We start from the raw sequence: 24,998 nt of genomic DNA, 5'->3' as shown, positions 1-24,998 counted from the left end.
CATAGTTCTGAGAAAGCCCTCAGCGGCATCTGAGCATAATTCCGAGAAAACCCTTGACGGTAACTGAGTATAATTCTGAGAAAACCCTCAGCGGTAACTGAGCATAATTTCGAGAAACCCTCGGTGACATCTGGCTGAGTAAAACTGGGAATGAAGGAATAAATCTGGCAAAGAACGATGGAAAATGAATCTAGAAAAAAGTGATTGAATCTGGGAATGAATAGATCTGGGACAGAATGAATGTCCTATCTCCTATTCTAGGTGAAAAGGTTATAAGTTAATCTCTAAGCACAACTAAATCTGATGTCCAAAATGTTTTTGTTTGAATCTCAAGGTTTTATCCAAAAGTTTTACGAATTTAAAACCTAAGTTTTTATTTCTTTTGAACCTCAAGGGTTTTTCGAAAAATTGTTATCAAGAGGGTAACCTTAAGTTTGGAGTTCTCATTATCTTTTAGGATTAACATTGTTCAAAAACAAAATGCCCCTAGTTTGATAATAAACATGGCATTGGAGATAATTGAATACATCATGCAAAAAAAAAATGCCCCTAGTATAAGGGGGAAACTAAATATTTAGAGGAAAAAGAAAATGCCCCTTGTATAAATGTTTGAAATATTTGACTACCACAAGCGCAATAAAGATTCAACTTTTAATTAATTTTAATGAAGATTTTGAGTCAGACTCAAAAAAATAAAATATTTCCTTTTGAGACTCATCATAGAACTTACCATTCTCTCCCTTGGTTCACTTGGAGAAGTAAAAATTTTCAAATCAATCGTAAACAAGATACTAGTGGCTTCTGAGTCTGTGCCTGGTTTAAGCTAAGTAATGAACTTGATTATTCGGACTTCTAATATTTCAGCTCGGATTGCTCTTAGATTTTCTTCTTTTTTGCTTTGTTGCTCTAAATTTTGCCTAGATCGTCTTTTAAGATTTTTAATCATGCGAGTTTTCTTTTTTCTTTACTCTGATTGTTGTCAAAGTTGTCCTTTCGGATTTTCAACCTTGCGAGCTTGCCTTAATTTTTGCCTAAGTCGCCCTTTTGGGATTTTCAACCTAGCAGGCCCTTTTTTTCTTATGGAATGGCTATCTGATCGTGCTTTGCTATCTTCCTTGACTTTTCACACGGTACATAGGAGGACTTTTATAGGTAAGATTAGGACTGATATAAAAAGAAAGGGATTTTGAGGCTAAAAAACCCGAATTTTCCTTGTGTGGCATTTCTTTTATTTTACTTTAAATTTTCTTTCCCATTTTGAAGATTTTTATTTTTTTTCTTTTGTATTTTTTTTGGATTTTTTTGTATGGGAAAATATATTTTTTTATTTTGATGTGTTCGGGCCTGAAGTAACTTCTCAGGTTACCTACGTACCCCAGAATTTTGGGATCAGACTAAAACGTAGTTCGAATCTTCCTTCCCCTGGGTTAGGTGATCGTGCTGAGAAAGAAAAATGCATCATTTTGTTTAAAAGACTGTAAAAGACTAAGGAAGGAGATATTGAACTGGGTAGCAGGAAAATTGATTTGACCAAAGATGGCCTCCTTAAATGTAGTACCGCTTGATCTGGTCAAGGTTGGTTGACTCTGGTAGTTCAATTCTATCATGATCTTGAAATCTGACGGTTTTTTAAGGCAATATTTTCCTGATGAATGAATAGACCTCCCCAATTAGGTTGAAACTTCCCTCTAGGGTAAAAAATAAGTACTCGATTCTCTTTGAAATCTAATGATTTTTCAAAGTAGTGTTTCCTTACTAATAGATGAATATCTCCAATTAAATTCAGACTTCCTCCTATGGTCGAGGAGGGGTGGTCAATTTTCTTTGAAGTCTGATGGTTAAATCCTTGACTTGTAAGTGGTGAACTTTGACCTTCATGCGGGTGACTTTTCTCTAATAAGTTTGCATGTGGTATAAAACTCTAAGTTGTTCTTTTTTAGCTATTCATACCCAATAACGAGCCTAGTCTGTTTCTAGCAATTGATTTTTCATCAAGACCTTGAGATATGGGACTTCCCTTTCAACTGGTAAGACTACTTCCATATCATATACTAGTGAGTAGGGAATAGCTCCAGTGGAAGATTGCATTGAAGTACAATACCCTCATAGTGTGAATGGTAGTTTTTCTGATCAATCTTGGTGCGATTGACACATTTTCACGATGATTATCTTTAGACTCTTATTGGCTGCTTCAACTACTCCATTAATCTAAGGATGGTAATGGGATGATTTGTGATGTCGAATCTTAAACTTTGAACACAGAGTAATGACTTAAGCTTTGAAGTACGACCCATTATCAGATATTAGTTCAAAAGGTACCCCCATATCGACTGATAATATGTGATTTGCAACTCAAGATGCATTGAGGATAGCACTGATACATTTTATAACATCTCTATCGATATTTTCATCTCATTGGGTGAGTATCTATTCCATGTTGAACAACACCCAAGCTTGCACCTAACATATCCTCATCAAACCACACAAACAAGTCTTTTGAAATTTCTGAGTAAATTCATTATCCCCTTGTGTTTCTCTAGGGATAGGATGGTTTCTATTTGAATCTCTTTAAGAATTATCTTCTGTTACGAGCTCAATGACCTTTGCTTTCTTGAGCCCGACTCTTATCTTCTTGTTCAGAAGAAAAATATATCTTTGAAACCAGATTATTAGTTAATTCATTAATGCACTCGAAGTATTCAAAAATTTTCTTTATCCAATCAAATTCAGAAGGGACGATAGACACCTCTATGACTCGACAAACTAAGTCGACTCAACAGAAAATAGAGTCGACTCGAAAAGAAGACATGACTTTACTGAAAAAAAAAGGACTCGAGCTAACCCAAATGACACTCATGAAAACTCAAGACTACTCACAACGGGTTTGATTATAGAATGAGGATTCGAGACAATATTTATAATCAGCAAGATTGAAACATTATGATATTCAGGGAATAACTGGACGATGTTGAGAAATTCTGAAGTCATTTGTAACTGTTGACTTGATATTGACGTTTGTTCTAACTAACTGGACTTATAACCCTAGCTAGACGATGGACGATTGAGCTTAGGTACAATGATAACCCTTAAACCTCAGTGAAGGTGAGTTTAATCAATTCCAGTATTATCCCCTTGATAACATTTTAAATGAACCCTGAAAATTCATGCAATGATTATTCAGAAGGATAATTCTATTGCACTCTTGAAAATTATTGACAAATAATATTTTCATTGAATAAAACTTTCACAAATCTGATTATTTTTTTGCAAGTTATTTTCTTTTTAGAAAAATGCATTTTAGTAATTTTTCAAAGTCCATGCAAAAAAGAAAATTTCCAAAGTTCATGCAAAAATATATCTTTTGTAAATCATTTTTCCTTCCTTCTCTTTTATTTTGGAAAATATTTTTTCTGAAAAATATTTTTCTTCTGGAAAACATTTTTCTTCTTTTAAAATAGATTAAAAATTTAAATTATAAAAAAGTTTGAATTTCATTTTAATTCAAATGGCTCGGCCCATAATGATCGTTGGATTGAGATGGATTGGGTCAAGTTTTAAAATGGATTTTTTATTCGGTTGGTGCACCCAGTGATACTGTAATTTCAAATCAGGTTAAACAACAAAAAATTTATCCTTGAGGACAAACCCGCACATTCTTGATCTCATCATTCACATACATTCATTTACATTCAAAAGGTCTCATTCAAATAACAACCCGGGAACACCCACGATAAGTTCGAGTTGTGATCTACAGGGGAGGTTTCTAGACTCTAAGCTTACTATATGCAATGCATTTTTATCTGGCCACCCTTGCCCAAGTACACTTATATACCAGACGGTACGTGGTGACTTAGTTTTATATACCATATAGGTGATAATCTAAAACTTCAACTCATTTATCTGAAGTCAAAAACAGCCAATTTGATCCCCAGTTGAGAGGTGGCGCACGATGCTGAGTAAGGGTCCACTTAAATACCTCTCGTCTAGAATAGACGTAGTCTATTCCCCTCGTACAGTAGGGTACAGTGGAGCAGGATCTCTCTTAGGCACCGATTTTGACCAAGAAGTACAATTGATATACTTAGATTATCTTTGATATACCTATGGGTAAGAGTCAAGAGTTGTAGCTTTCATAAATGGATTAGGATCCCATGAGGGGACCGACCACGTACTAGTACTACGTTGGCAAACAGAACATGTAACTGTGTGGCTTACAATAGGTCAAAGGCTCAGGCTGCTCCAGCCTGGGTGCATCGATATACCTTTCAGAGTCACCTGATCAGACGGTACTGATGCCCCAATTTAATATACCCTAAGGTACGTGACTGGAGTTGTGGTTTTCATGAATGACGTTGCATCTCTGAAGAGATCGGACCACGCACTAGTACCACGTTGGCTATTAGGGACATGCAAGCATGCAAGCAGTAAACATGCTAGTGGTGTGTGTAAAACAGGGTAAGGTGTACCCAGGACCTTTTTCAAGCAAATGGGCCCGTGGGCAGATCAAACCAATACAATATGGATCTCACATATTGATCAAGAAAAATAAAATTCATAACATTTAATTTGATATCAAAGCATGCACATCATAGAGATCAGGGTGTATTAGATGAGTAATCATAGAATATTCAATCAAATCAAACATTCAAATCAACATAGAATTAATCAAAACAAAATTTTTATTTTATGGTCCAATCATTGATCACTTTTGGATGATCCAAAATTTTCCACGAATAGTGAATTGAGGACATAATGGTATTGGTGGAGATAAGGAGTGATGAAACTTTTTTTTTTTTAAAGAAATAAAGAAAAGTTGAATTCAGTTTTAAAAAATTTGTTCCCTTTTTTTTAAGAAAAAAAAATCGAATATAGTTAAAAACAAAAAAAATATTATTTTATTTTTTACATTTTTTCTAACGTTTTTTTTTAACATTTTTTTTATTATTTTTTCAACGTTTTTGTTTTTTTTAATTTTTCTTTAAACTTTTTTTTTTTAAATTTTCTTAAAAACGTTTTTTTTAACGTTATTTTTTCAATGTTTTTGTTTTTATTTTTTAATTTTTTAAAACATTTTTTTAACTTTTTTTTTATTTTTTAAAAACGTTTTTTTTTCTTTTTTAATTTTTTAAATGTTTTTTTATTTTTTTAACGATTTTTTTTTAATTTTTCTAATTTTTTTAACGTGTTTTTTTTATTTTTTTTAAATGTTTTTTTTTCTTTTTTATTTTTTTTAAACGTTTTCTATTTTTGTTTTTGTTTTTGTTTTTGTTTTTGTTTTTGTTTTTTTTATTTTTTGATTTTTTTTAAACATTTTTTATTTTTTATTTTTTTATTAATTTTTATTTTTTTTAAAACGTTTTTTTTTTTACATTTTATTTTAACGTGTTTTTTTTATTTTTTTTATTTTTTAAAAACATTTTTTTTTCTTTTTTTTTTTTTAACGTTTTTGTTTTTGTTTTTTTTAATTTTTTTAAAAGGTTTTTTTTTAATTTTTTAATTTTTTTAAAACTTTTTTTTTAATATTTTTTTAACATTTTTTTTAAAAACGTTTTTTTTTTAATAAAAAAAACTAACATCACCCCATATCTCATCAATCGTATGCTTAACAACATCAATCTATTTTGCCTTATTATTTTCTTTTGAAAAATCTTAGATTATTGTAGAGTTTCCAACCCTTTGATTGGGACCATAAAAACTAAACATCCAAGAATATGATATCCAAACTTTTACTGCTAACATCATCTCATCCTCAATTCATATGTCAATTTGAATCTTTCATTATTTACGGATCATCAAAAGTGACCTTTAATTGGATAAAAATATAAAAAATAAATAAATAAATAAATAAAATAATACCCAAAATCCACATAAACGATCCACAATCAAGCCACAATAAAAAGCAAAATAAACAAATAAAAAAGACTAGGTCATTTTGGCAATGCTCCCATACTTGGGGCCTTTCAAATTTGATCCTCAAAAATCTCCATTGGAGTCGCCACTGAAAGCGCCCTCGCTCCGTGGGGTACGCGAATCCGCTTTTGACCTTTGAGGTTTGGGAGTTGCCACCTAGTTATTACGGTCTAAGAACCGAACATTGACTCTAAAACGCAAAAGAAACTAATCTACGAAAAATAAGAAACTAAGTCCGGGGATCACGTTACGGAGTTGAAAGGTGTTAGACACCAATCCCGCCCGGCAAACGCTAGTCTCTACTAATTCCCAAATAGAACTACATTGCTAAATAGACCTAATCAATAAAAAAAATAAAAATAGTTACATTTTCCGAACGCAATGATTTTGTTCCCTCAGATCTGATAGAACAACTCATTGTACAATATTCTTCGCTTCGTTCTATCACCCGATCTGATTTCTGATCTCCAAATTGAGGTATCTCTTTCTTAGATCTAAATTCTTTGGATTTGTTTATGGGTTTCTAAGTGTTTTTAAAGGGCTACTAAGTATTTTTTGAGCTAAAGTTGAGGTATGGGTGTTAGGTAAGGAGTTAGGGCTTCAAAATTAGGGTTTATGGGAGGCTAGAGAAGCTTTTTGACCTACTTTTTGTTGGGTTTATTATTTGATACGAAAATAGGTTGTGAGGACCCCTATTTATAGATTTTTTAAGTGTTTGTTTAGATAGAATTAATCTTTAATTAGAATTGTTTTAGGTAGAATTATATTTTAGGTATAATTCTACTAAATAGAGTTATTATTTAATTAGGATTGTTAAATAAAATTATTATTTAATTAGAACTCTATTAGGATTTTGACTTTTGGTCTTATTTGATTGACTTTAAGATTTTGACTTTAGTCTTACTTGATTGACTGTAATATCTTGACTTTAGTCTTACTTGATTGACTTTAATTTTGACTTTAGTCTTACTTGATTGACTTTAATTTTTTGGAGAACCCCCTCTATTATATCTTTAATTCTTTAGACCCCCAAATGGAAGGGTCCTTGAATAAATATCTTGGCAACCATCAACAATTTTGCCTGAGAGCTTGATTGATCGATTTTTTTGGTTCAAATTTTTAAATTAATTTTATTAATGTTTTACTTTAATTATTTAATATTTTTTTATTAATTTCAAAAATTTTAATTATAAAAATTGTAAAATTACCATTTTGCCCTCGAAGAGGACTTTTTGTGTTTCAAGTCGATTTTTGATATTCTAGGATGTTTTAGAATCGATTTTTCGTAAGGAATTCAATGAAAATATTGGTTTGTGTCATTTATGAAATTTTTTGTGTGGAATGGTCGTGAACTTTATGAGGGGTATTTTCGTAACTTTGTCGAATTATATGAAAATTGGCAAAATGATTTATTTGATTTCAATTTGTTATTTTGTGTTTAAATGGATTTTTCTAAGCGTAACATAGGCTATAGGGATATTTTTTAAGGTTAGGGGTATTTTGGTAATTTGATCATTTTTTAGTGATTTTTATCGTAAAGCTTCTTTTTACTTCATCTGGATTTCTGAAACATATCTAGTAACCAAAATAAAGCATTGGAATAATCATCCATCATTGGGAACTATTGCAATCGGATTGACGAGTTGATTAATTAGGCGGATGCAAAAATGGGATGTCTACAATGTCATGCATTACAAGAACATGCAAGATATTCCCTTCTATGCTAAGGTTGAGAGCCATCACTTAGTTCCAAAGTTTACAGCAAAACTCGGTCGAGAAATTCTAGTAGTTGAAGGAGCTGTTCGTGGCTCAGTATATCCATAACAGACATATGAAGGTTAAAACCAATGTCCCATTTTACTTATGGAAAGAAGAAAAGGAAAGCATTCACTCGTCCATGGCTTGCTTTCGTACTTAGTTGTTAATGGTTGAAAACTCTGAGGATGACATGGTAATTCAAACTTATGTCAATGCAGTTATACCAAGGACCAGGTTGCACAAATAATTAATTACCAACTCGCCAAAAAGATTGGAAGATCTTCATATAATGGTTGAAAGATACATTACAAGCTCTAATGAATAGGTCTAGAGAAATGGAACCAATTATGCATGTCGTTACCCTGACCAAGGCTGAAGTCGAAAATAAATAAAAAAGAGGAGAGAAGACAGTAAGTAGAAAAAAAACAAGAAAAGTTACAAATTGGAGTTTTTAGAACTTAAGAAGAGTCTTAACGCTATTGACTGAGATGGCCTTCAAAATCGTGAAGCACATCAAAGGAGACCCGAGCTTCGTGCCACTTCCCTCGAATTATCGAGGAAGGCCAAGTAAGTCATACTATGAATACCACAAGGCAAAAGATCATCAGACCAACGATTGCTGGAGGTGAAGCATGTAATCCAAGATATGATAGATCAGGAAAAACACAGGTGATACGTAGCAACAGCAATAGAGGAGCCCATGATGTGAGATCCCCCACCTCTACCTCCAAGGAGACAACAACCAGCATAAGTTTATAGAGATCAAAGAGTCATCAACACTATTGTCGGGGAGTTCATGACTGATATGATCATTGGAGTCGCACATCGGACTAAGGTCAAGAAGTAATGATATGAAAAAGATAGAGAAGTCCACCAAATCTCAGAAAAAACAATTGTGCCATAAGTACCTTACACAGTCTAGGGGACTAAGGCAACGATATTTACTTAGAAGGACTTGGAAAGAGTGAAAAGTATGTACAACAACGTCCTAGTTGTTGCATTGGTGGTAGGGACAGTGAATCTAAAAAGAATTCTTATCAAAACTCAAAGTGCGGTAGACATTCTCTTCTTATTAGCACCCGAGTGAATGAAGGTGCTTGGAGGGTTAGAGTAGGCTGAAGTCAGCATGTATGGATTCAATGGAAGTCTAGTGTTGCCTACTAGGGAAGTCACTCTACCCGTGACAGTAGGGCCTGAGGTGGTAATGACTAGATTTGTGGTAATTGAAGCCAATTCATCATACAATACCACATAGGGAGAAGGTAGATACATGCAATGAAGGTTGTATCCTCAACTTATCATCAAGTTATGCATTTCCCGACCAGAGAAGGACTTATGAAGATAAGACGAGACCAGGAGGCAGCCCGATACTTTGCCAATGCGATAATAGAATGAAGGAAGAAAGAGAATAAAAATAGGATTGAAAGAGTAAAACCCAACACACTCAAGGATCAGAATCAATAGCAACTACAGAAGGAGCCATTAATAGAAAGGGTGTCAGTGGTAAAAAGGGTAGAGGAAGTTTATTTAGGGGAAAAAGGTGTATTCTTGACCTTCGTGGGGTTAGGATTGAGTGAGGAAGAAAGGAAGAAGAAGATCCAGTTTTTTAAAAAAATCGGGATGTCTTTGCGTGGTCATTGGAAGACATGACTGGTATAGATCCACAAATCGCAGTTCATTACTTGTATGTGAACCCTAGATTCCGACTTGTATAATAGACACGTTGAAAGTTAGCCTCGAGACTGAAGCAAGCTTTCAATGAGGAGGTAATTAAGTTACTAGTAACTGGATTCATTCAAGAAGTACAATTCCCAACTTGGATAGAAAATATAATTGCAATACCCAAAAAAGACAATCGGGTAAGGGTTGAAAATACCGGGCTTCGTACCGTGTCTAGCCCTAGAGGGGGGTGAATAGGATATTTAAAATTTCTTTTGATTTAATCAATTTTAACTTAAATTAATAATGTGACTATTTATTCTAAGTCATTCACCTATCCTTGATTTTGCACTTATATCTCTAAAATACATTTAATGAAAATACACATAGAATTTAAACATTCATTTTATCATGTCATTTAATGGTCCATTCATATAAGATTTACATATTCATCATTCATAGCATCTTATGACATTAAAAACATTCAAGTGTAAGTTGCGGAATCATAAAATATGCACGAGACATAAGACTTATAATGGTTCGGTAATATGCCTACATTCATTCTCACAGCAAGTCTCTAATTTGTAATGCAATAGTTGTTCACTTAGAATCTAAACATTTATAACATGTCATACATAGCATAATATTCATTCATAGCATGAATTCATTTAAGTGTAAATTAATAGAGGTATTTCACAAACACGAGACAAGCATTTTATAGTGGTTCGGCAACGTGCCTACATCCACTTCTAAGGTTCCTACTCAAGAACTTGGTGTTTACTATCAAAGAGGTTTATGGTTCACCTCGAACCTTTTACATAGAATTTTTATACCTAGGTTAAATTCTAAAACCTTAAGATCGAGAAAAATGCATCCTCTCGAAATTATAAATTTTGTTCCTCGAAAATTCACGAACCTCTTCTCTTGTCAAAAATCCTAGACTCTAACAAGAACTTAGTTTTTTATGGACTAAACAAAGTAACCTCATACATAGATTTGGAAATGAAAAACCAAAATAATAAGAACTCACTCAACTATTAATATTTGTCAATGGCGATTTTAAGTTTTTTGAGTCCTTATGCTCATAAGGAATCTCGATGGTTGGATCTTCCAATCAAACTTTCGAGTTCGACTCCTTGTGATCACTCTTTCCATCTTCTACTTTGCTCATTGCTCCATGAATATACCAATATGTATGAAAGGTGAGGTTTGATGGTTGGAATAGGATCAAATGAGAAGTTTAAGAAGATTAAAAAGGGTTCACCTAAGTTAGACTCTCATGAGAGTAAAGAAAGCTTTCTAAGTATGGAAAGCAGAGAGCTAAACGTCTGTAGAGTTTGATCCGACCCACAAAATGAACTCAAGAGATGAGTTTTAAAGGTATTTGAAGAACACAAAATACCTACAGGTGATGCCTAGTGCTCCAACAATCATATTTTCAAAATTTTGGACCGTTGGAGTACTCACCCAACGGTACCGATAGACAGACAGACAACCCTAGTGGAAGATGCACATTGCTTCTAGGGCCCCTAGTAAACAACCTAGCGGTACCGGGTAAATTACCAAAATGCCTTTTTTGGTCATTTTGAGCTTTATCTTACTCTTGGAAACTTCATTGAGCAAACTATTTAGGGATTTTGTGGATCTTTCTTAATAGAAGGTCTCCAAACTTTTAGCAAGGAATAGGCCATGGCCTAAGTGGATACACTCACCAAGGGCAGGTGATGGTCTAAGGGTGGTAAAATTATCAAAATATCTATTATGACCATTTAGAGCTCCCAAAAGTTTTGATGAATGAATAAATTGAGGTATTTATCAATATCAGTCGACCTAACAATCATCTAGGTGTTAAGGAATGGTCTAGGTGGTCTCATTACCTTTTAGGTTTTATGAACAAACATTATGAGTACTTTATCGATGTACTTGAGGTTGAGCGGCTTTATCAGGGTCTTCACTTGTCTTCAATTATAAACTGGTCTGACACACAACTTAATTCTCGAGATTGACAAAATGTGGAACTAACAATCTCCCCATTTGTCAATTACAAGACAAAACCTAATCTAGACCAAATAGACTGAGAAATATTCTCAGAATAACCAACACACTTATACCCACTTAGAATCTTACAAAGGTATTTAAAAGTAAAAAAACATATGATTCTAACTACTTTGCTTCCCCTTAGGCATTGTTTCCCTTGCTCCCCCTAAATGGTTTACTTGTAGGATTCAACTAGGATAATACACACGGGTGAAAATTATATTCTCCCCCTTTTGTCATTATTTGACAAAGGACGCAATCAACCCAATGTTGATACAATATATAAGAATAAGCATAGGAAAAAAATAAACATACAAGCAATAAATATGACTATCAAAGCAAGATGCATGGCAGAAGAAAATAGAGATATGCCAAAAATTATATAACTATAAAACATAGGCATGGCATAATAAACAACACATAAAGATATTATTCAATAACTCATGGTCGTAACATGTAAACATGTGCAAATCAATATGTCAATGAACACTCAAACACACACGTGACAATTGTATGAAAAATAAATGCTAAAAAGATTTTACTATTGAATCATTTGCATAACATGTTAACAAGCTAGTAATGATATTCAAATAAGAAGTTAGAAATTGTAGCATGACAAATGTGTAAAGAATTTAAACTTTAAAAGTAGAGATCATTCACACGAGGTAGCTTAACAACACATAAACAACACATGAATTGTGCCACATGACCACGTTTGGCTATTATGCTTATGAAATGATTTAAATATGAGAAATATATGAAGAAGAATCATGTTTGGGAGCTCGAGAGGTAAACAAAACACGTGAGAGAAAAAATAATTCATGTGTTTGTTGGTGGGTGCTGCCGGATGGAGGCATGATGTCGCCGAATGAAAAAACATTTTGGCAAAAATAAAATTTGAAAGTTTTTTAATGATTTACATATTTTGGAAATGCCAAAAATGAATTTTTTTCACCCTAACTCTCTCTCAAGAAGTCTTGGAAAATTTTAAAAGATCGTACCAATTTGCAAAAAAATTTAAAATCCAAGTGAGATAAAATGCTCTAAAAAAGAGTAAAGAATTTTGAGTGAATCTTACAATAGAACTTAGATGAGGTCCATGAGCCCAAATATGCAAATAAAATCAAGTTCCATGATTACTCAAGTTTTAGCAAAGTTGGCCAAAAATGACATAAAAAAATTTCTTATAGGAAAATTTTTATCAAAAGAGATCATAACCTCAAGTTTGACTATAAAACTATTAAATGAGTTTTATTACTCAAAATTTGTCAATATTGGCTTAAATTTGGTGGAACAACGGAGTTTCATGGTGCACACAAGTATCTTGACAATTTGTAATCGGGAGCACAAAGGTTTCACATTCCTCAAATATACCAATAAAAGAAACAACAAAAGTTTTCACACAAGATGTGTAAATTTAGTACAAAAATCAAAAATTAAAAATTTTCCAATGTGTGTACGTTTATTTGGGAAATTTGTTGACAGAAAGCAATGAGGCACCATCATCCATAAGTGGACTCACTTTAAGAATAGTATGAGAATACAAGTATTCAAATTTATCCAATAAATAACATGTTCTTAAAATAAGACAAATTTCTAGATGATGTAGTCACACTGACTCCAACAATATGAAAATCTCTAAAAAAAATTCACCAAAATGAGATCTTAATCTTAGATTTTACTAAAAATTACAAAGTAATAAATCAACAACTCAAATTTACCAATTAAGACCAATTTGTGAGTTTTTAGACTCAAGAGTGAACGTTTCTAGTTATCGTATATTTTACACACCAGTGTGAGGATCTTCAAATATTTGACTAGGGAGATGATCCTTAACTACTAGTGGGTTTTTCGACACAACAAATGAGGACAACAACGAGGAAGGATAGGAAATACTTCCTCTTCAATGTCGTCGAATTAGTTGAACTTATGTCCTTTGTTAGTTGATCATCAACCACAACATTTATGGACTTTTGAATTGAGTAGGTTCTCTGATTGATGACTCGATAAATGTGACTATGAATATACCAATATATGGCCTCGCCATTTCTCAAGTCAATCTTTCCCAGGTTTTCATGATCTCTGAAAAGTATAACATTTGTTGTTAAAGACTTTGAAATACATAATACTAAGAGATAAGTTATTCCATAGATCATAGGTTATCGATCAGTCATTCTCTAAAATATACACAAAAGTAAGGAATCAGGCAGTGTCTACAACCATGGCTCAAATTTTACTATAAAGCATAATTAACCATTCCCTATAGAACAGAGTTGATCATCTCAGCAACTCCATAATGCTAAGGAATCTTTAGAGCTGAGAATTTATGTCGGATCCTGTGATTGTCACAAAATTTAGTGAATTAATTATTCTCAAACTCTCCACCATATCACTTCAGATCCATCCAATAATGGATTCTCTTTTTTTTTTTTTTGAAATTGCTTAACAACACTCTTGAATCCATCAAATGTATCTAATTTTTCCTTCGAGAATGCAACCAAATAGACTCTAGAGTGGTCATCTACCACTACTAGAAAATGTCTCTCGTCTCTTATAATAAGATCCATATGAAGTAATGCTAGAAGATTTGAGGTAGCTAAAGTATTTATCCTTTTGTAGATACTACAAATTTATTTACCAATATGGCATTTCCCATGGACATTTCTAGTTTATTGTCCAGCTTGGGCAAACTTCTAACAAATGCTTTTTGAAGCATGTTGAGACTGGTTCTTGTAATAAATATGGTCAAGATGTTGCAACCACAACTGGACCTCGTCAACTTAAGCCACATCACTCGCACATGGAATGGTAGTTTTTGCAATGTCTTCGATAACATAGCAGCCATCGGATGTGCAAAAACCTTTCATAATTAATTTTCCATTAATATATGAGATCTCATACACCTTGTGGTTGAAACTCACCGATTGTTTTCTATCGCACATTTGAGATATGTTAAGGAGGTTATATTTCAAAGCATATACACAGAAGACAATTTCAACTTTAGGCACCCCCGATCCACTGACCGTACCATATCCAATAATCCTAGTGATACAATTATCATTAAAGGTGATAAAACCTCCATTAAACTCTAACAAGTGATTGAATTGGCTTTGATCACTAGTCTTGTCTTTGGAATGACCACTATCCAAATACCATTATGTGAAATTTCTTACCATAGGAAGGGTGTGAATCATGAAGTACTAGTTATCCCTAGATTTAACTTTTCAATTTAAAATAGATTCTTTGGTGTGGAGGATTATTTTTAAAATGAGAAGGGATTTTCCTATTAAGATCATATTTCTCCTTCTTTGATGAGTTTTTAAGTGGGGGACACTGTTCTTACGTAATCTTGAAGGTGATATCATCTTCGAATTTCCTCCTACACCTTGACTACTTCCACTTGATTTCAAAAACTCTCGGACTTTTAGATTTAGGAAAGTAACCTGATTAAATAAATCCCTTACAATATATTCCATTATAGGAAGTGAAGAATTCCTCACTTCCTTAGACTTTGAGGACTCTTCTTTCTTCCTAGATGAATTAATTTTTTTATAAAGGAGCCTATCCTATCCCATACAACTTTTTCTCTACCACTGAAGATTTATCAATAGAGATTAGGGTTGTTCTGGAGTAAATGGTCCTGTGTTTGACATATGCAAATTTCATGTGACCAATTTCTCCATTAAAGTTGCAAGTTTGTTACTTTCTTGGAATGTTTCTTTGAGAAGAAAAATCTCCAGAATTGGTGACCTTCTTGGAGTTCTTCTAGAGATCTGAAGTGTTTCCAGAAGTGATTACTTTTTGGGAGTTCGAAAAGTCTCTAGAAGTAAATATTGTGGAAATGGGAGGTGATATAAAACTATACTTATCATAGGCCAGACTTCCCTCATCCCCAAATTATTTTTCTATACCCAAGATCTTTTCATGTTTCTCACTACCTTGGGTATAGTTACGCTCAAGTCTAGCATAGTATGACTCTAACTCAAAGATAACAAATTATAAGATTCTATCCTCATCTTACAAATCTACCAATTAAATATTTTGATGAAACATAGTTGAGTTTACCATATTGAGTTGAGTTCACAAATGTTGAGAATTAGTGATCAAGTCACTTCTTTTTCCCTCTAACAACTCTTGTGCGGTAGATTCTCTTTGAATGGGTGTTTCAAGTTTAACTATCAACTTTTCTAACTCAATTCCTAAGGAGCATTTTACTATAACTGTTTATTCTTGGAGATCCATTAATCTCGCATTTTCTACCTTTTTCTAGACCATATTTCTTAATGAGTGCAATATAATTCATAGACACTGATCGAAGGCAGATTGGAACTCCAAAACATCTTGTACGCCTTCTTTGTTCTTATCATCAAAAAAGAAGGCTACTTGAAGAGAAGATAGATTTACCAATATCATTTCATCCTCAACTTCACCCACATCAGGGATGGACACTGTGGTTGATGCATATGGATCCTAAAGGTGTTGCAGTCTTCAAAATTTGAAGAATTTTTCTCACCTTTTAATTCATCTAAGTCATCTCACATGGCTTTTGCATCCAGTTTTTCCCTTGCACCTAGATTTTTAGAAATCAGTTGTTCTAGACTTCGAGGGACAAGTTGTGGAAAAACGGTCAATGTCTCCACAATTATAACCTTCAGTATCATATTTTAATCCAAGGAGGTTTACAAATGAATTACCTTTTGTCATCAGGATTACTCATTTTACTGAAGCTATGTGATCCTCTCTTCTTATGGGCTATCTTATAATTTGACCTTATCAAAGTCATGTCTTCAACATCTAAGTCACTCTTACTATATTTCTCAAGGATAGTTTTACAATGAATTATGGAGGAGGAATGAGAAGACATGTGATAAAACTATTTAGAGGATGACTTTGAAGAAAATAATCAAGACCAATATCTACCCTTTTTAAGGGGGACCTTTGAGATGAAGCTCAACCATGGTGAGCAATCCAATAAGTTCTTCAATACTGATGGTTTGAACATCTTGGTACTCTATCATCAAGGTTACTTTTAAAGTGAACCTCTTAGGTAGGGATCTAAGGATTTTCAAACATATCCTACGTTGATTGGCTCACCTAGACAATACATAGAATGAAAAATATCATAAAGTTTAGCAAAAAATTTATGGATACTTTCGTTTCCTTCTATTTTAATATTTCCAAATCTAATCCTAGGAAGTTCAAGTTTTGATATCTTAATTATGTTTGTGCCCTCATGTAGTCTCTAGGAATTGCTAAGCTTGTTTAGTCGACAAACAAGTGCAAATTCTTTAAAGTTCATTTATGGTCATAGTCGACTGAATGACATTAAGTGCTATGAGATTATTGTTATTAGCAATCTTTTCATGTTTGGTCCAATCATTATATGACTTTAGAATCAAAGTGGAGACACCTTATTTTTCGATGGTCTCCATAGGTGGTTCCCATCTATTCTCAACTATGTCCCAAATGTCATAGCTTAAGGAATTTCATGTTCGGTCCAATCATTATATGACTTTAGAATCAAAGTGGAGACACCTTATTTTTCGATGGTCTCCATAGGTGGTTCCCATCCATTCTCAACTATGTCCCAAATGTCATGGCTCAAGGAGTTGATGTATCTCACCATCCTAGTTTTCTAAAATACATATTTTGAGCTATTTAACATTGGGGGTTGAATGGAGAACCACTTGGACTTAAATATGATTCAAAGTCTTGGGATCTACTCTACGATGTTAAACCTATCAAAACTAACCCACTCTTATACCAATTGAAAATACCAGACTTTGTACCGTTCCTAGTTCCTAGTCCTAGGGTATTTAAAATTTTTTTTTATTTATCTATTTTTAACTAAGATTGATAATGTGACTATTTATTCTAAGTTATTCACTTCTCGATTTTGTACTTATATCTCTAAAATGCATTTAATGAAAATACACTTGAAATTTAAACATTCATTTCGTCATGTCATTCAATGGCTCATTCATATAAGATTTACATATTCGACATTCATGACATCTTATGACATTCAAAGCATTCAAGTGTAATTTACGGAATTATAAAATATGCATGAAAAATAAGACTTACAATTGTTCGGCAATGTGCCTACATCCATTCTCAAAGCAAGTCTCTAGTTTGCAATGCAATAGTTATTCACTTAGAATCTAAACATTTAGGGCATGTCATACATAGCATGCATTCATCTAAGTATAAATTAATAGAGGCATTTCCACTAACAAGAGACAAGCATCCATTCTCAAGGTACCTACTTAGAAACTTGGTGTTTATTATCAAAGAGATTTATGGTTCACCTTGAACCTTTTACATAGAATTTTTATATCTAGGCTAAATTCTAAAATCTTAAAATCGAGAGAAATGCATCCTCTCAAAATTGTGAATTTTATTGCTCGAAAATTCACAAACCTCTTCTCTAGTCAAGAGTCCTAGACTCTAACAAGAGCTTAGTTTTTTATGGGCAGAACAAAGTAATACATAGATTTGGAAATGAAAAACTAAAATAACAAGAACTCACTCAACTCTTAATATTTGCCAATGACGATCTTGAGTTCTTTGAGTTCTTTGAGTCCTTGAGCTCACAAATACGTCTCGATGGTTGAATTTTCCAATCAAGCCTTCGAGTTTAACTCCTTATAATCACTCCTTCCATCTTCTCCCTTTGCTCCTTACTCCATGAATATACGAACGTGTATGCAAGGTGAGGTTTGATGGTTGGAATGTGATCAAATGAGAGGTCTAAGAAGGTTGAAGGAGTTCACCTAAGTTAGACTCTCATGAGTATAGAGAAGGCTTTCTAAGTATGGAGAAGGGGGAACTAAAAATTTCTAGAGTTTGATCCGGCCCACAAAATGAACTCAAGAGATGAGTTTTAAAGGTATTTGAAAAACACAAAATACCTACCAATGGTGTCGGGTGCTCTAATGGTCATATTTTCAAATTTTTGGACCGTTGGAGTACTCACCTAGTGGTGCAGGTAGACAGCCCAGTGGCCCTGGTATAATATGCACCTTGCTTCTAGGGGCCCTGGTGAGCAACCGGACGACATTGGATAAATTACCAAAATGCCCTTTTAAGTCATTTTGAGATCTATCTTACTCCAAGAAGTTCTGTTAAGCAAACTATTCAAGTATTTGTGATCTTACTAAATAAAAGGTCCCCAAACTTTCACAAAGGGGTGGACCATGGTCTAAGTGGATAAAATACCAAAATACCATTTTAGTCATTTAGGGCCAAATTGAGTTTTCGAAAGTTTAGTGATTAAACGATTCAAGGATTTAGTAGATCTTACCAATATAACATCTCTAAAGACTCATAAGGAATGGTGATGGTCTAAAAGTGGTTAAATTACCAAATTACCCTTTATAACCATTTAGAACTCTTAAAAGCTCCGATGAATAAATGGGTCGAGATATTTACCAATATGAGTCGACCTAAAAATCATCTAGGGGTTGAAAAGTAGTCTAGGTGGTCTCATTACCTTTTAGGTTTTATGCACACCTATTACATAAAACCTCAAGTTTTTTATTCGTATCTTAAAGAAAAATAAATAGTGAAATTTTGAGAAAATTCTAAAAATGAGACTTAGGGTAAAACTATAAAATTTTGTTCTAGTCATTTTTAATGAAATCTAATCTTACCATTAGATTCAAAATGGTTGGAAAACAAACTTTATCCTATAAGCACACTCAAATACGAGTTCGAATAGAAAAATTATAAAATCCTCGATTTTCAAATCGGACCAAGCTAAAATAATGATTTTTTACTAGAGCATGAATTTTTAAAATTCAATCACACCATTGGGTTTGTGACAAAAAATTATAGAAATGGACTATTTACCTGTCATTTTTGAAGCTCAAAAAGTAAAATTATCGTCAAAAATGAAAATGACGTCAATTTTAGGGTCCCATTGGGAAAAACGAAAATGACCTCCAATGCAGAAGGAAAAAATGTCTGCAGTCTCGACCTCTATAAAACCCATCTAATTTTCTTTCGTTTTCTCTTCTTTTTCACCTCGTATCATCAAAAATCAGTTGTATGTGATACGGGAGTTTCAATTTTTTAACCTCAAATTTCATCAGTTTTAAGGACAAATCATCCTCCGTCGTAGAAGGGAGAAATGACGACGACATCAAGATCTTCGAAATCACCAGTCCAGATTCAAAAATAAACTACCTCAAAGTTCAATCCATCTCAATTTTAGTGTCGATTATCTCAATTTTTGTACACACGCTTCGATCCTATCGCATAGAGTATTATAAGGACTCTCAATTTCTATTAATAACAGTAGATTGTAAAAATTGTATATAGGGTTTTAACGAAAATTTATTATATATTTTAAAAATATAGAATTTTATTTCTTTATTTCAAATTCACACACGAACTTGCATATTTGATAGGTTTAATTGTATTTTATAACAAATTATACAAGGGTAGGATATTTCACTGGGTTATTTCTGCCAGTTAGGTTCTATGCACTATTCCAGTCCTGTTTTGATATAAATTTTATAAAGTTTCAAGTTAAATGATAAAAATAAATTTCAAAGTGTGAAAAGGGATTTGATATCAAAAAATGAATATCTGAGTGAATGAATTCGAAAAATAAATAATGTGTTTGAAAACGTAAAAAGTGTAAGAATAAAAAAAAGGGAAAAGGAGATGAATTGATAAAATGTAAGAATCACACCCGAGGGGTGATGTCATTTTACATTGTAATGTTGTGTGTGGGTTGGTGAACGAATATCCAGGGATAATGATATTGGTTACATGTTTATTTACTTTCTGTAGCGTAAGATGCAACTTATGTTTCTATTCTATTATTTATTTTAGGCTGCGTGGCCACAATTGCATGATAGTAAACTAGATATCCATTCTCAACTCTGTAATGTTAATTTCTTATTATTTTTAAAGAAAATTTCTTATTTATTTTCAAAGAAAAGAAATGATATGTATATATAGCTATTTTGTAAACCGTTAAAAAGCTTATGAATACCTGAAGAGATAGTCTATCATATCATCCAGAGTGATATACTATCCTGGGATGTATAATAGGGACAATCAAACTCATACATGATATGGGATGCGTATAAGAGTGGAGTCACAACTAGAATATTGGTTTATTCATCTCTATATTTACCAGTGAACTAGTAATGTAAAGGTGATCGTATACGAATAAATTGTATATTTGGGAATCACATGCACGCTTAATAGGCATAGATGAAGATGAGTAGTCAGTGATCACTAACAATCTATAGTAGTCAAACTTTCTGACACATCGAAAAAAGACCCATTGCTTTACGTCAAACGACCAGTCTAAGTCGGATAAATGGTCCCGCAAGTGTGGTAAACAGCGACCAGCTACAAAATCAAGGACTAATACTTTATTATGAAACATCATGTTTCGACTATGAACAATTCAGTCGTGAATCCTAACTCTCTAATTTCACTACCCCATCATTGTGTATTATATATCTATTGCCTTATTTTGATATATAAAATGAAATGCATGTTTAATGTTTCCAGTTGGTCAATTAGATTTGTATAAAAAAAAATATTATAGTGAGTATTGCTGATGATGTAATGTAAGTTTTAAAATGTTTAGTTGCTCATCCCTGGCTATATGGACTAGTTAATCGTAGTTTCTTCTGTAAAATTTTACATATGTTAATATGATTCAATATATTTATTTGTTCATGTTAAGAGAGGTTATTGGTAGAAATTGTTTGTTTTCCTACTGGGTAACCATTATTACTCACCCTTTATTTCTCCATTTTTTTAGTTTCAGATCCGAAGCTTGGTGAGGTAGGTGTAAAACACGAGTGAGGATTATCTAGTAGGTCAGATAGATGACCAAAGTCTATTACCTGGTGTATATTGGGGCTATACCTTCTAGTGGTGTTAGTTCGTCCATGTAGTATTATGGGTCTTGTACTGAGCATTAGGACTTTTGTTAGAGTAAGGAATATTTGTATAATCATGTATTTTATTTATCTATCTGCACTCTAATATATCGTACATTATTAGGTGTATATAAGCTTCCGCTAGTAATTATATTTTGTATGTAAATATATAGGATATTATGAATTTTTTTATCAGGTGGAACAAGTTGAACACTTTGGAATGCTAAGATAAATGGAGAAGACCATGCCGAAATTTTGAGACGCCACCTAGTGCCTCGAGATCTGACATGGGACTTTATATTAGCGTTTGGAGGGGCGCCACACATTATGAACATTTTGTCTATATGCTTGAGGTTGAACAACTTTATAAGGGTCTTCACATGTCTTCAATTGTAAACTTATCCAACCCACAACTTAAGTCTTGGGATTGACAAAATGTGAAACTAACAAGGGTATGTATCAACTTCACTAATCTCAACAAAGCTTGCCCAAATGATGGATTTCCTCTCCCGAGGATAAACTAATTGGTGGATGCTACAACTAGAGATGAAAGGTTTTCATTCTTGGACGGGTATTCGGGGTACAACTAGATACAGCTCGCTTTTGAAGACCAGGAGAAAATGACCTTTATTACAGAACAAGGCTTCTTTTGTTACAAGGTAATGTTGTTTGGCCTGAAAAATGCAATAGCGACATACCAGATATTGGTGTTTAAGATGTTCGAGGACAATCTCGATAGTAGAATAGAGGTATACATAGACAATATGTTTGTCAAGAGTAAACGATCTTAGCATCATATATAACACCTGGAGGAGACGTTCGCTCAGTTGAACAAAATATGAAATGTGCCTTAGTATAAGGAAATACACGTTCGATATTTCGTTAAGAAAATATCTCGACTATATGGTAACAAAGCGGGGAACAGAAGTTAAACCAGATCACATAAGAGCACTATTGGAAATGTCTTCTCCAACCAGGAAGTACAGAAGCTAACTGGACGAGTTGTCGTGTACTTTAGATTCATCTCAAGTTTTCCAAATAAGTGTCGACCTTTCTTCATGCTACTGAAAAAGGGGATGAGGTTTGAATGGATAAGAGAATGTGAAAAGGTCTTCCTCAATTTGAAAACTTATTTCGAAACACCTCAAGTCCTAAGCAACCTAGTGGATGGGGAGATTTTAGGCATTTATCTATTGATTACTCTAGTGACGATAAGCTCGGTTCTATTTAGAACAGAGGGTGAGAAGGAATCACCAATATATTTCATAAGTAAGACGTTGGGTGAATTTGAAGTTAAATATAGTTATATTGAGAAGATTGGACTAGCATTAGTGTATTATGCTCAGAAGTTAAGGCCCTATTTCCATCCTACAAAGTCAAAGTCATCACAGACTACCCATTTATGGAAGTCATTTACAAATCAGAGAAATCCAAAGTAGTTATACTGGGGGAATTCAATTTGACTTTTTAACTAAGGAGATGTCAGAAGGGATAGGTAGTAACAGATTTCCTAGCTGATTTTCCAATAGAGGACCCATATTGGGAAGATGAAGAAGATGTGGAGCTATCGGAAGAAGATATACCTGATCTAATGAGCCTAGAAACTGGATAAAGGTTATTTGTTGATGGGTCGACTAACTTTTCAAGATCGATCATCAGAATGGTATGGTTAATCTGAGCAACGATATGTTAAAAAATTTGGTGAAACTAGGGTTCAGAGCTTCCAACAATAAAGCAGAGTATGAAACGGTGCTTGGAAGGTTGAAAATGGCTCAATATCTAAAAATCCAAGAACTTCAAGTCTATACTGACTCTCAGCTGGTGGTAAAGTAATGCAAATAAGAATACCAAGCAAAGGATAAGAGGATGGCCAAATAGGTGGATCTCGTCGAAGGATAAGGGATTAATATTTTGCTTCGGGCGTCCATCGATACCGAAGCCACGCCCTCTCTCGGGAGCGGGAATATGATGTTGCCTGCAGGGGGTTCAGGCGCCTCGAGCTCAAACCCTTTCCCTCGGTTGAACATTGATCTCAACTTCCCCCCTGCCCCTGAGCCGGAGCCCGCCCCCCCTGCACCACTTTCGGCGGAAAAAGAAGTAGAAGTTCCCGTTGAGGAGGCTCTCGATAGGATGGATGTGTACAGGCGGGAAAGGCACGCTGCCGAAAAACAGGAAGCCGCTCCATTAACGAGTATAACATTCCAGGAGCTGGAGCGGCGAGTGCAACAAACCTGTAATCGCGTAGAAGTCCTGGGCCGATAAATTAACCTGCGCCAATATGAACTGGATCGGCGTCGGCGGGGCTAGTTGGGGTGGAGTGAAGATCTAGGAGTGTGAGCAGTACGAGCTGAAAGGCTCCCATACTGTTTGGAGGGCAGGGGGCATAGATGCCAAACCTGACCCCTATCTATCGTCGTAGAAGCTGTTCCTAGGAAAGATTATGGTTCTCGGGTATCCATGCGCCTAACCCAACCACATGAATAAACTAGGGCACAGGAACCCAACTTGTTGGGTTATCGCTCTCCCGCTTCTGCGAGGTTTATAGAACAAAATAACCCTTCCACTTATCTATTTCCAAATCAATGCTTACGATTTGAATAGCCGAACCTTCCATTAGGTATAAGCATGCTGATTCGCTAGCATTTTTTGCATCAATACTCGAGAAGATGGAATTTTGAACCATACCAGTCAATTTTCTAAATAGACCAAGCATGAAGATCGAAATGGTGAAAAAATGCATGCAAATAGATAAGAAACGTAGTTGGAAAGACGAAATAATATAATACCCAAGGTCGAGAGTTCTTCTAGAAAATAATAAGAAGGCTTGGAAGTTAAGAAGGAAAATGGGTAGGTACATTATGATAGATGGAGAACTCTTTTGGATGTCATACGAGGCCCACACTTAAGATGCTTAGATATAGAAGAAGCAAGGTTAGTTTTTGGAAAGGTATATGAAGGGGTGTACGGGAACCATGCAGGAGGAAGGTCATTGGCCCACAAGTAATAACCCAAGGGTACTACTAGCCATACACGCAAAGAGATACATTCAAAAATGCAACAAGTTCCAGAAGCATGCTCAGATTATTCGTCAGCCATCGAAAGAATTATAATAGATAGATAGTCCATGGAATTTCACCATCCGGGGGCTAGACATCATGGGACTTTTCCTCCAAGCTACCACAAAAAGGAAATTCCTTCTCGTCGAAATTGATTACTTCACCAAGTGTACAGAAGTAGTGCCACTAATCTGAATCAAGTAAGAAGATGTGGTGAAGTTTTTGTGGGAACAGATCATCATTAGGTTCATAATACCCTATGTCATGATAATCAACAGTAAGAAGCAATTTAAAAAAAACTATATTATGGCTTATTATCAGGAATATGGAATTCAAAGGCTAAATTCCACACCAAGGTATCCACTGGGGAACCTATGCTGAAGCAACTCGGATAGCATCATCAAGAGTTAAAAAGGTCTTATGATTGAAAGACACACAAGAGAATATTCAAACTAGGAGACTTGGTGTTAAGGAGAGTTTTCCAGAAACCACGAGCTCCGAATAACAAAAAACTTGGAGAAAACTTGGAAGGGCCCTACGTTATCGATAAGCTTGATAAAGTTGGAACATATCATCTGAAGACAATGGTCGAGGATTCAATGAATCATCATGGAACGCTTTTAATTTGAGAAGGTATTATTAGTAGATATTTCTTTTATTTGCTTTC

This window comes from Akebia trifoliata, chromosome 1 (genome assembly GCF_017979445.1).
Source record: "Akebia trifoliata isolate Shusen 1 chromosome 1, ASM1797944v1, whole genome shotgun sequence".
Lineage (NCBI taxonomy): Eukaryota > Viridiplantae > Streptophyta > Magnoliopsida > Ranunculales > Lardizabalaceae > Akebia > Akebia trifoliata.
The sequence above is the reverse complement of the archived record's forward strand: the minus strand, read 5'-3'. Positions refer to the sequence as shown.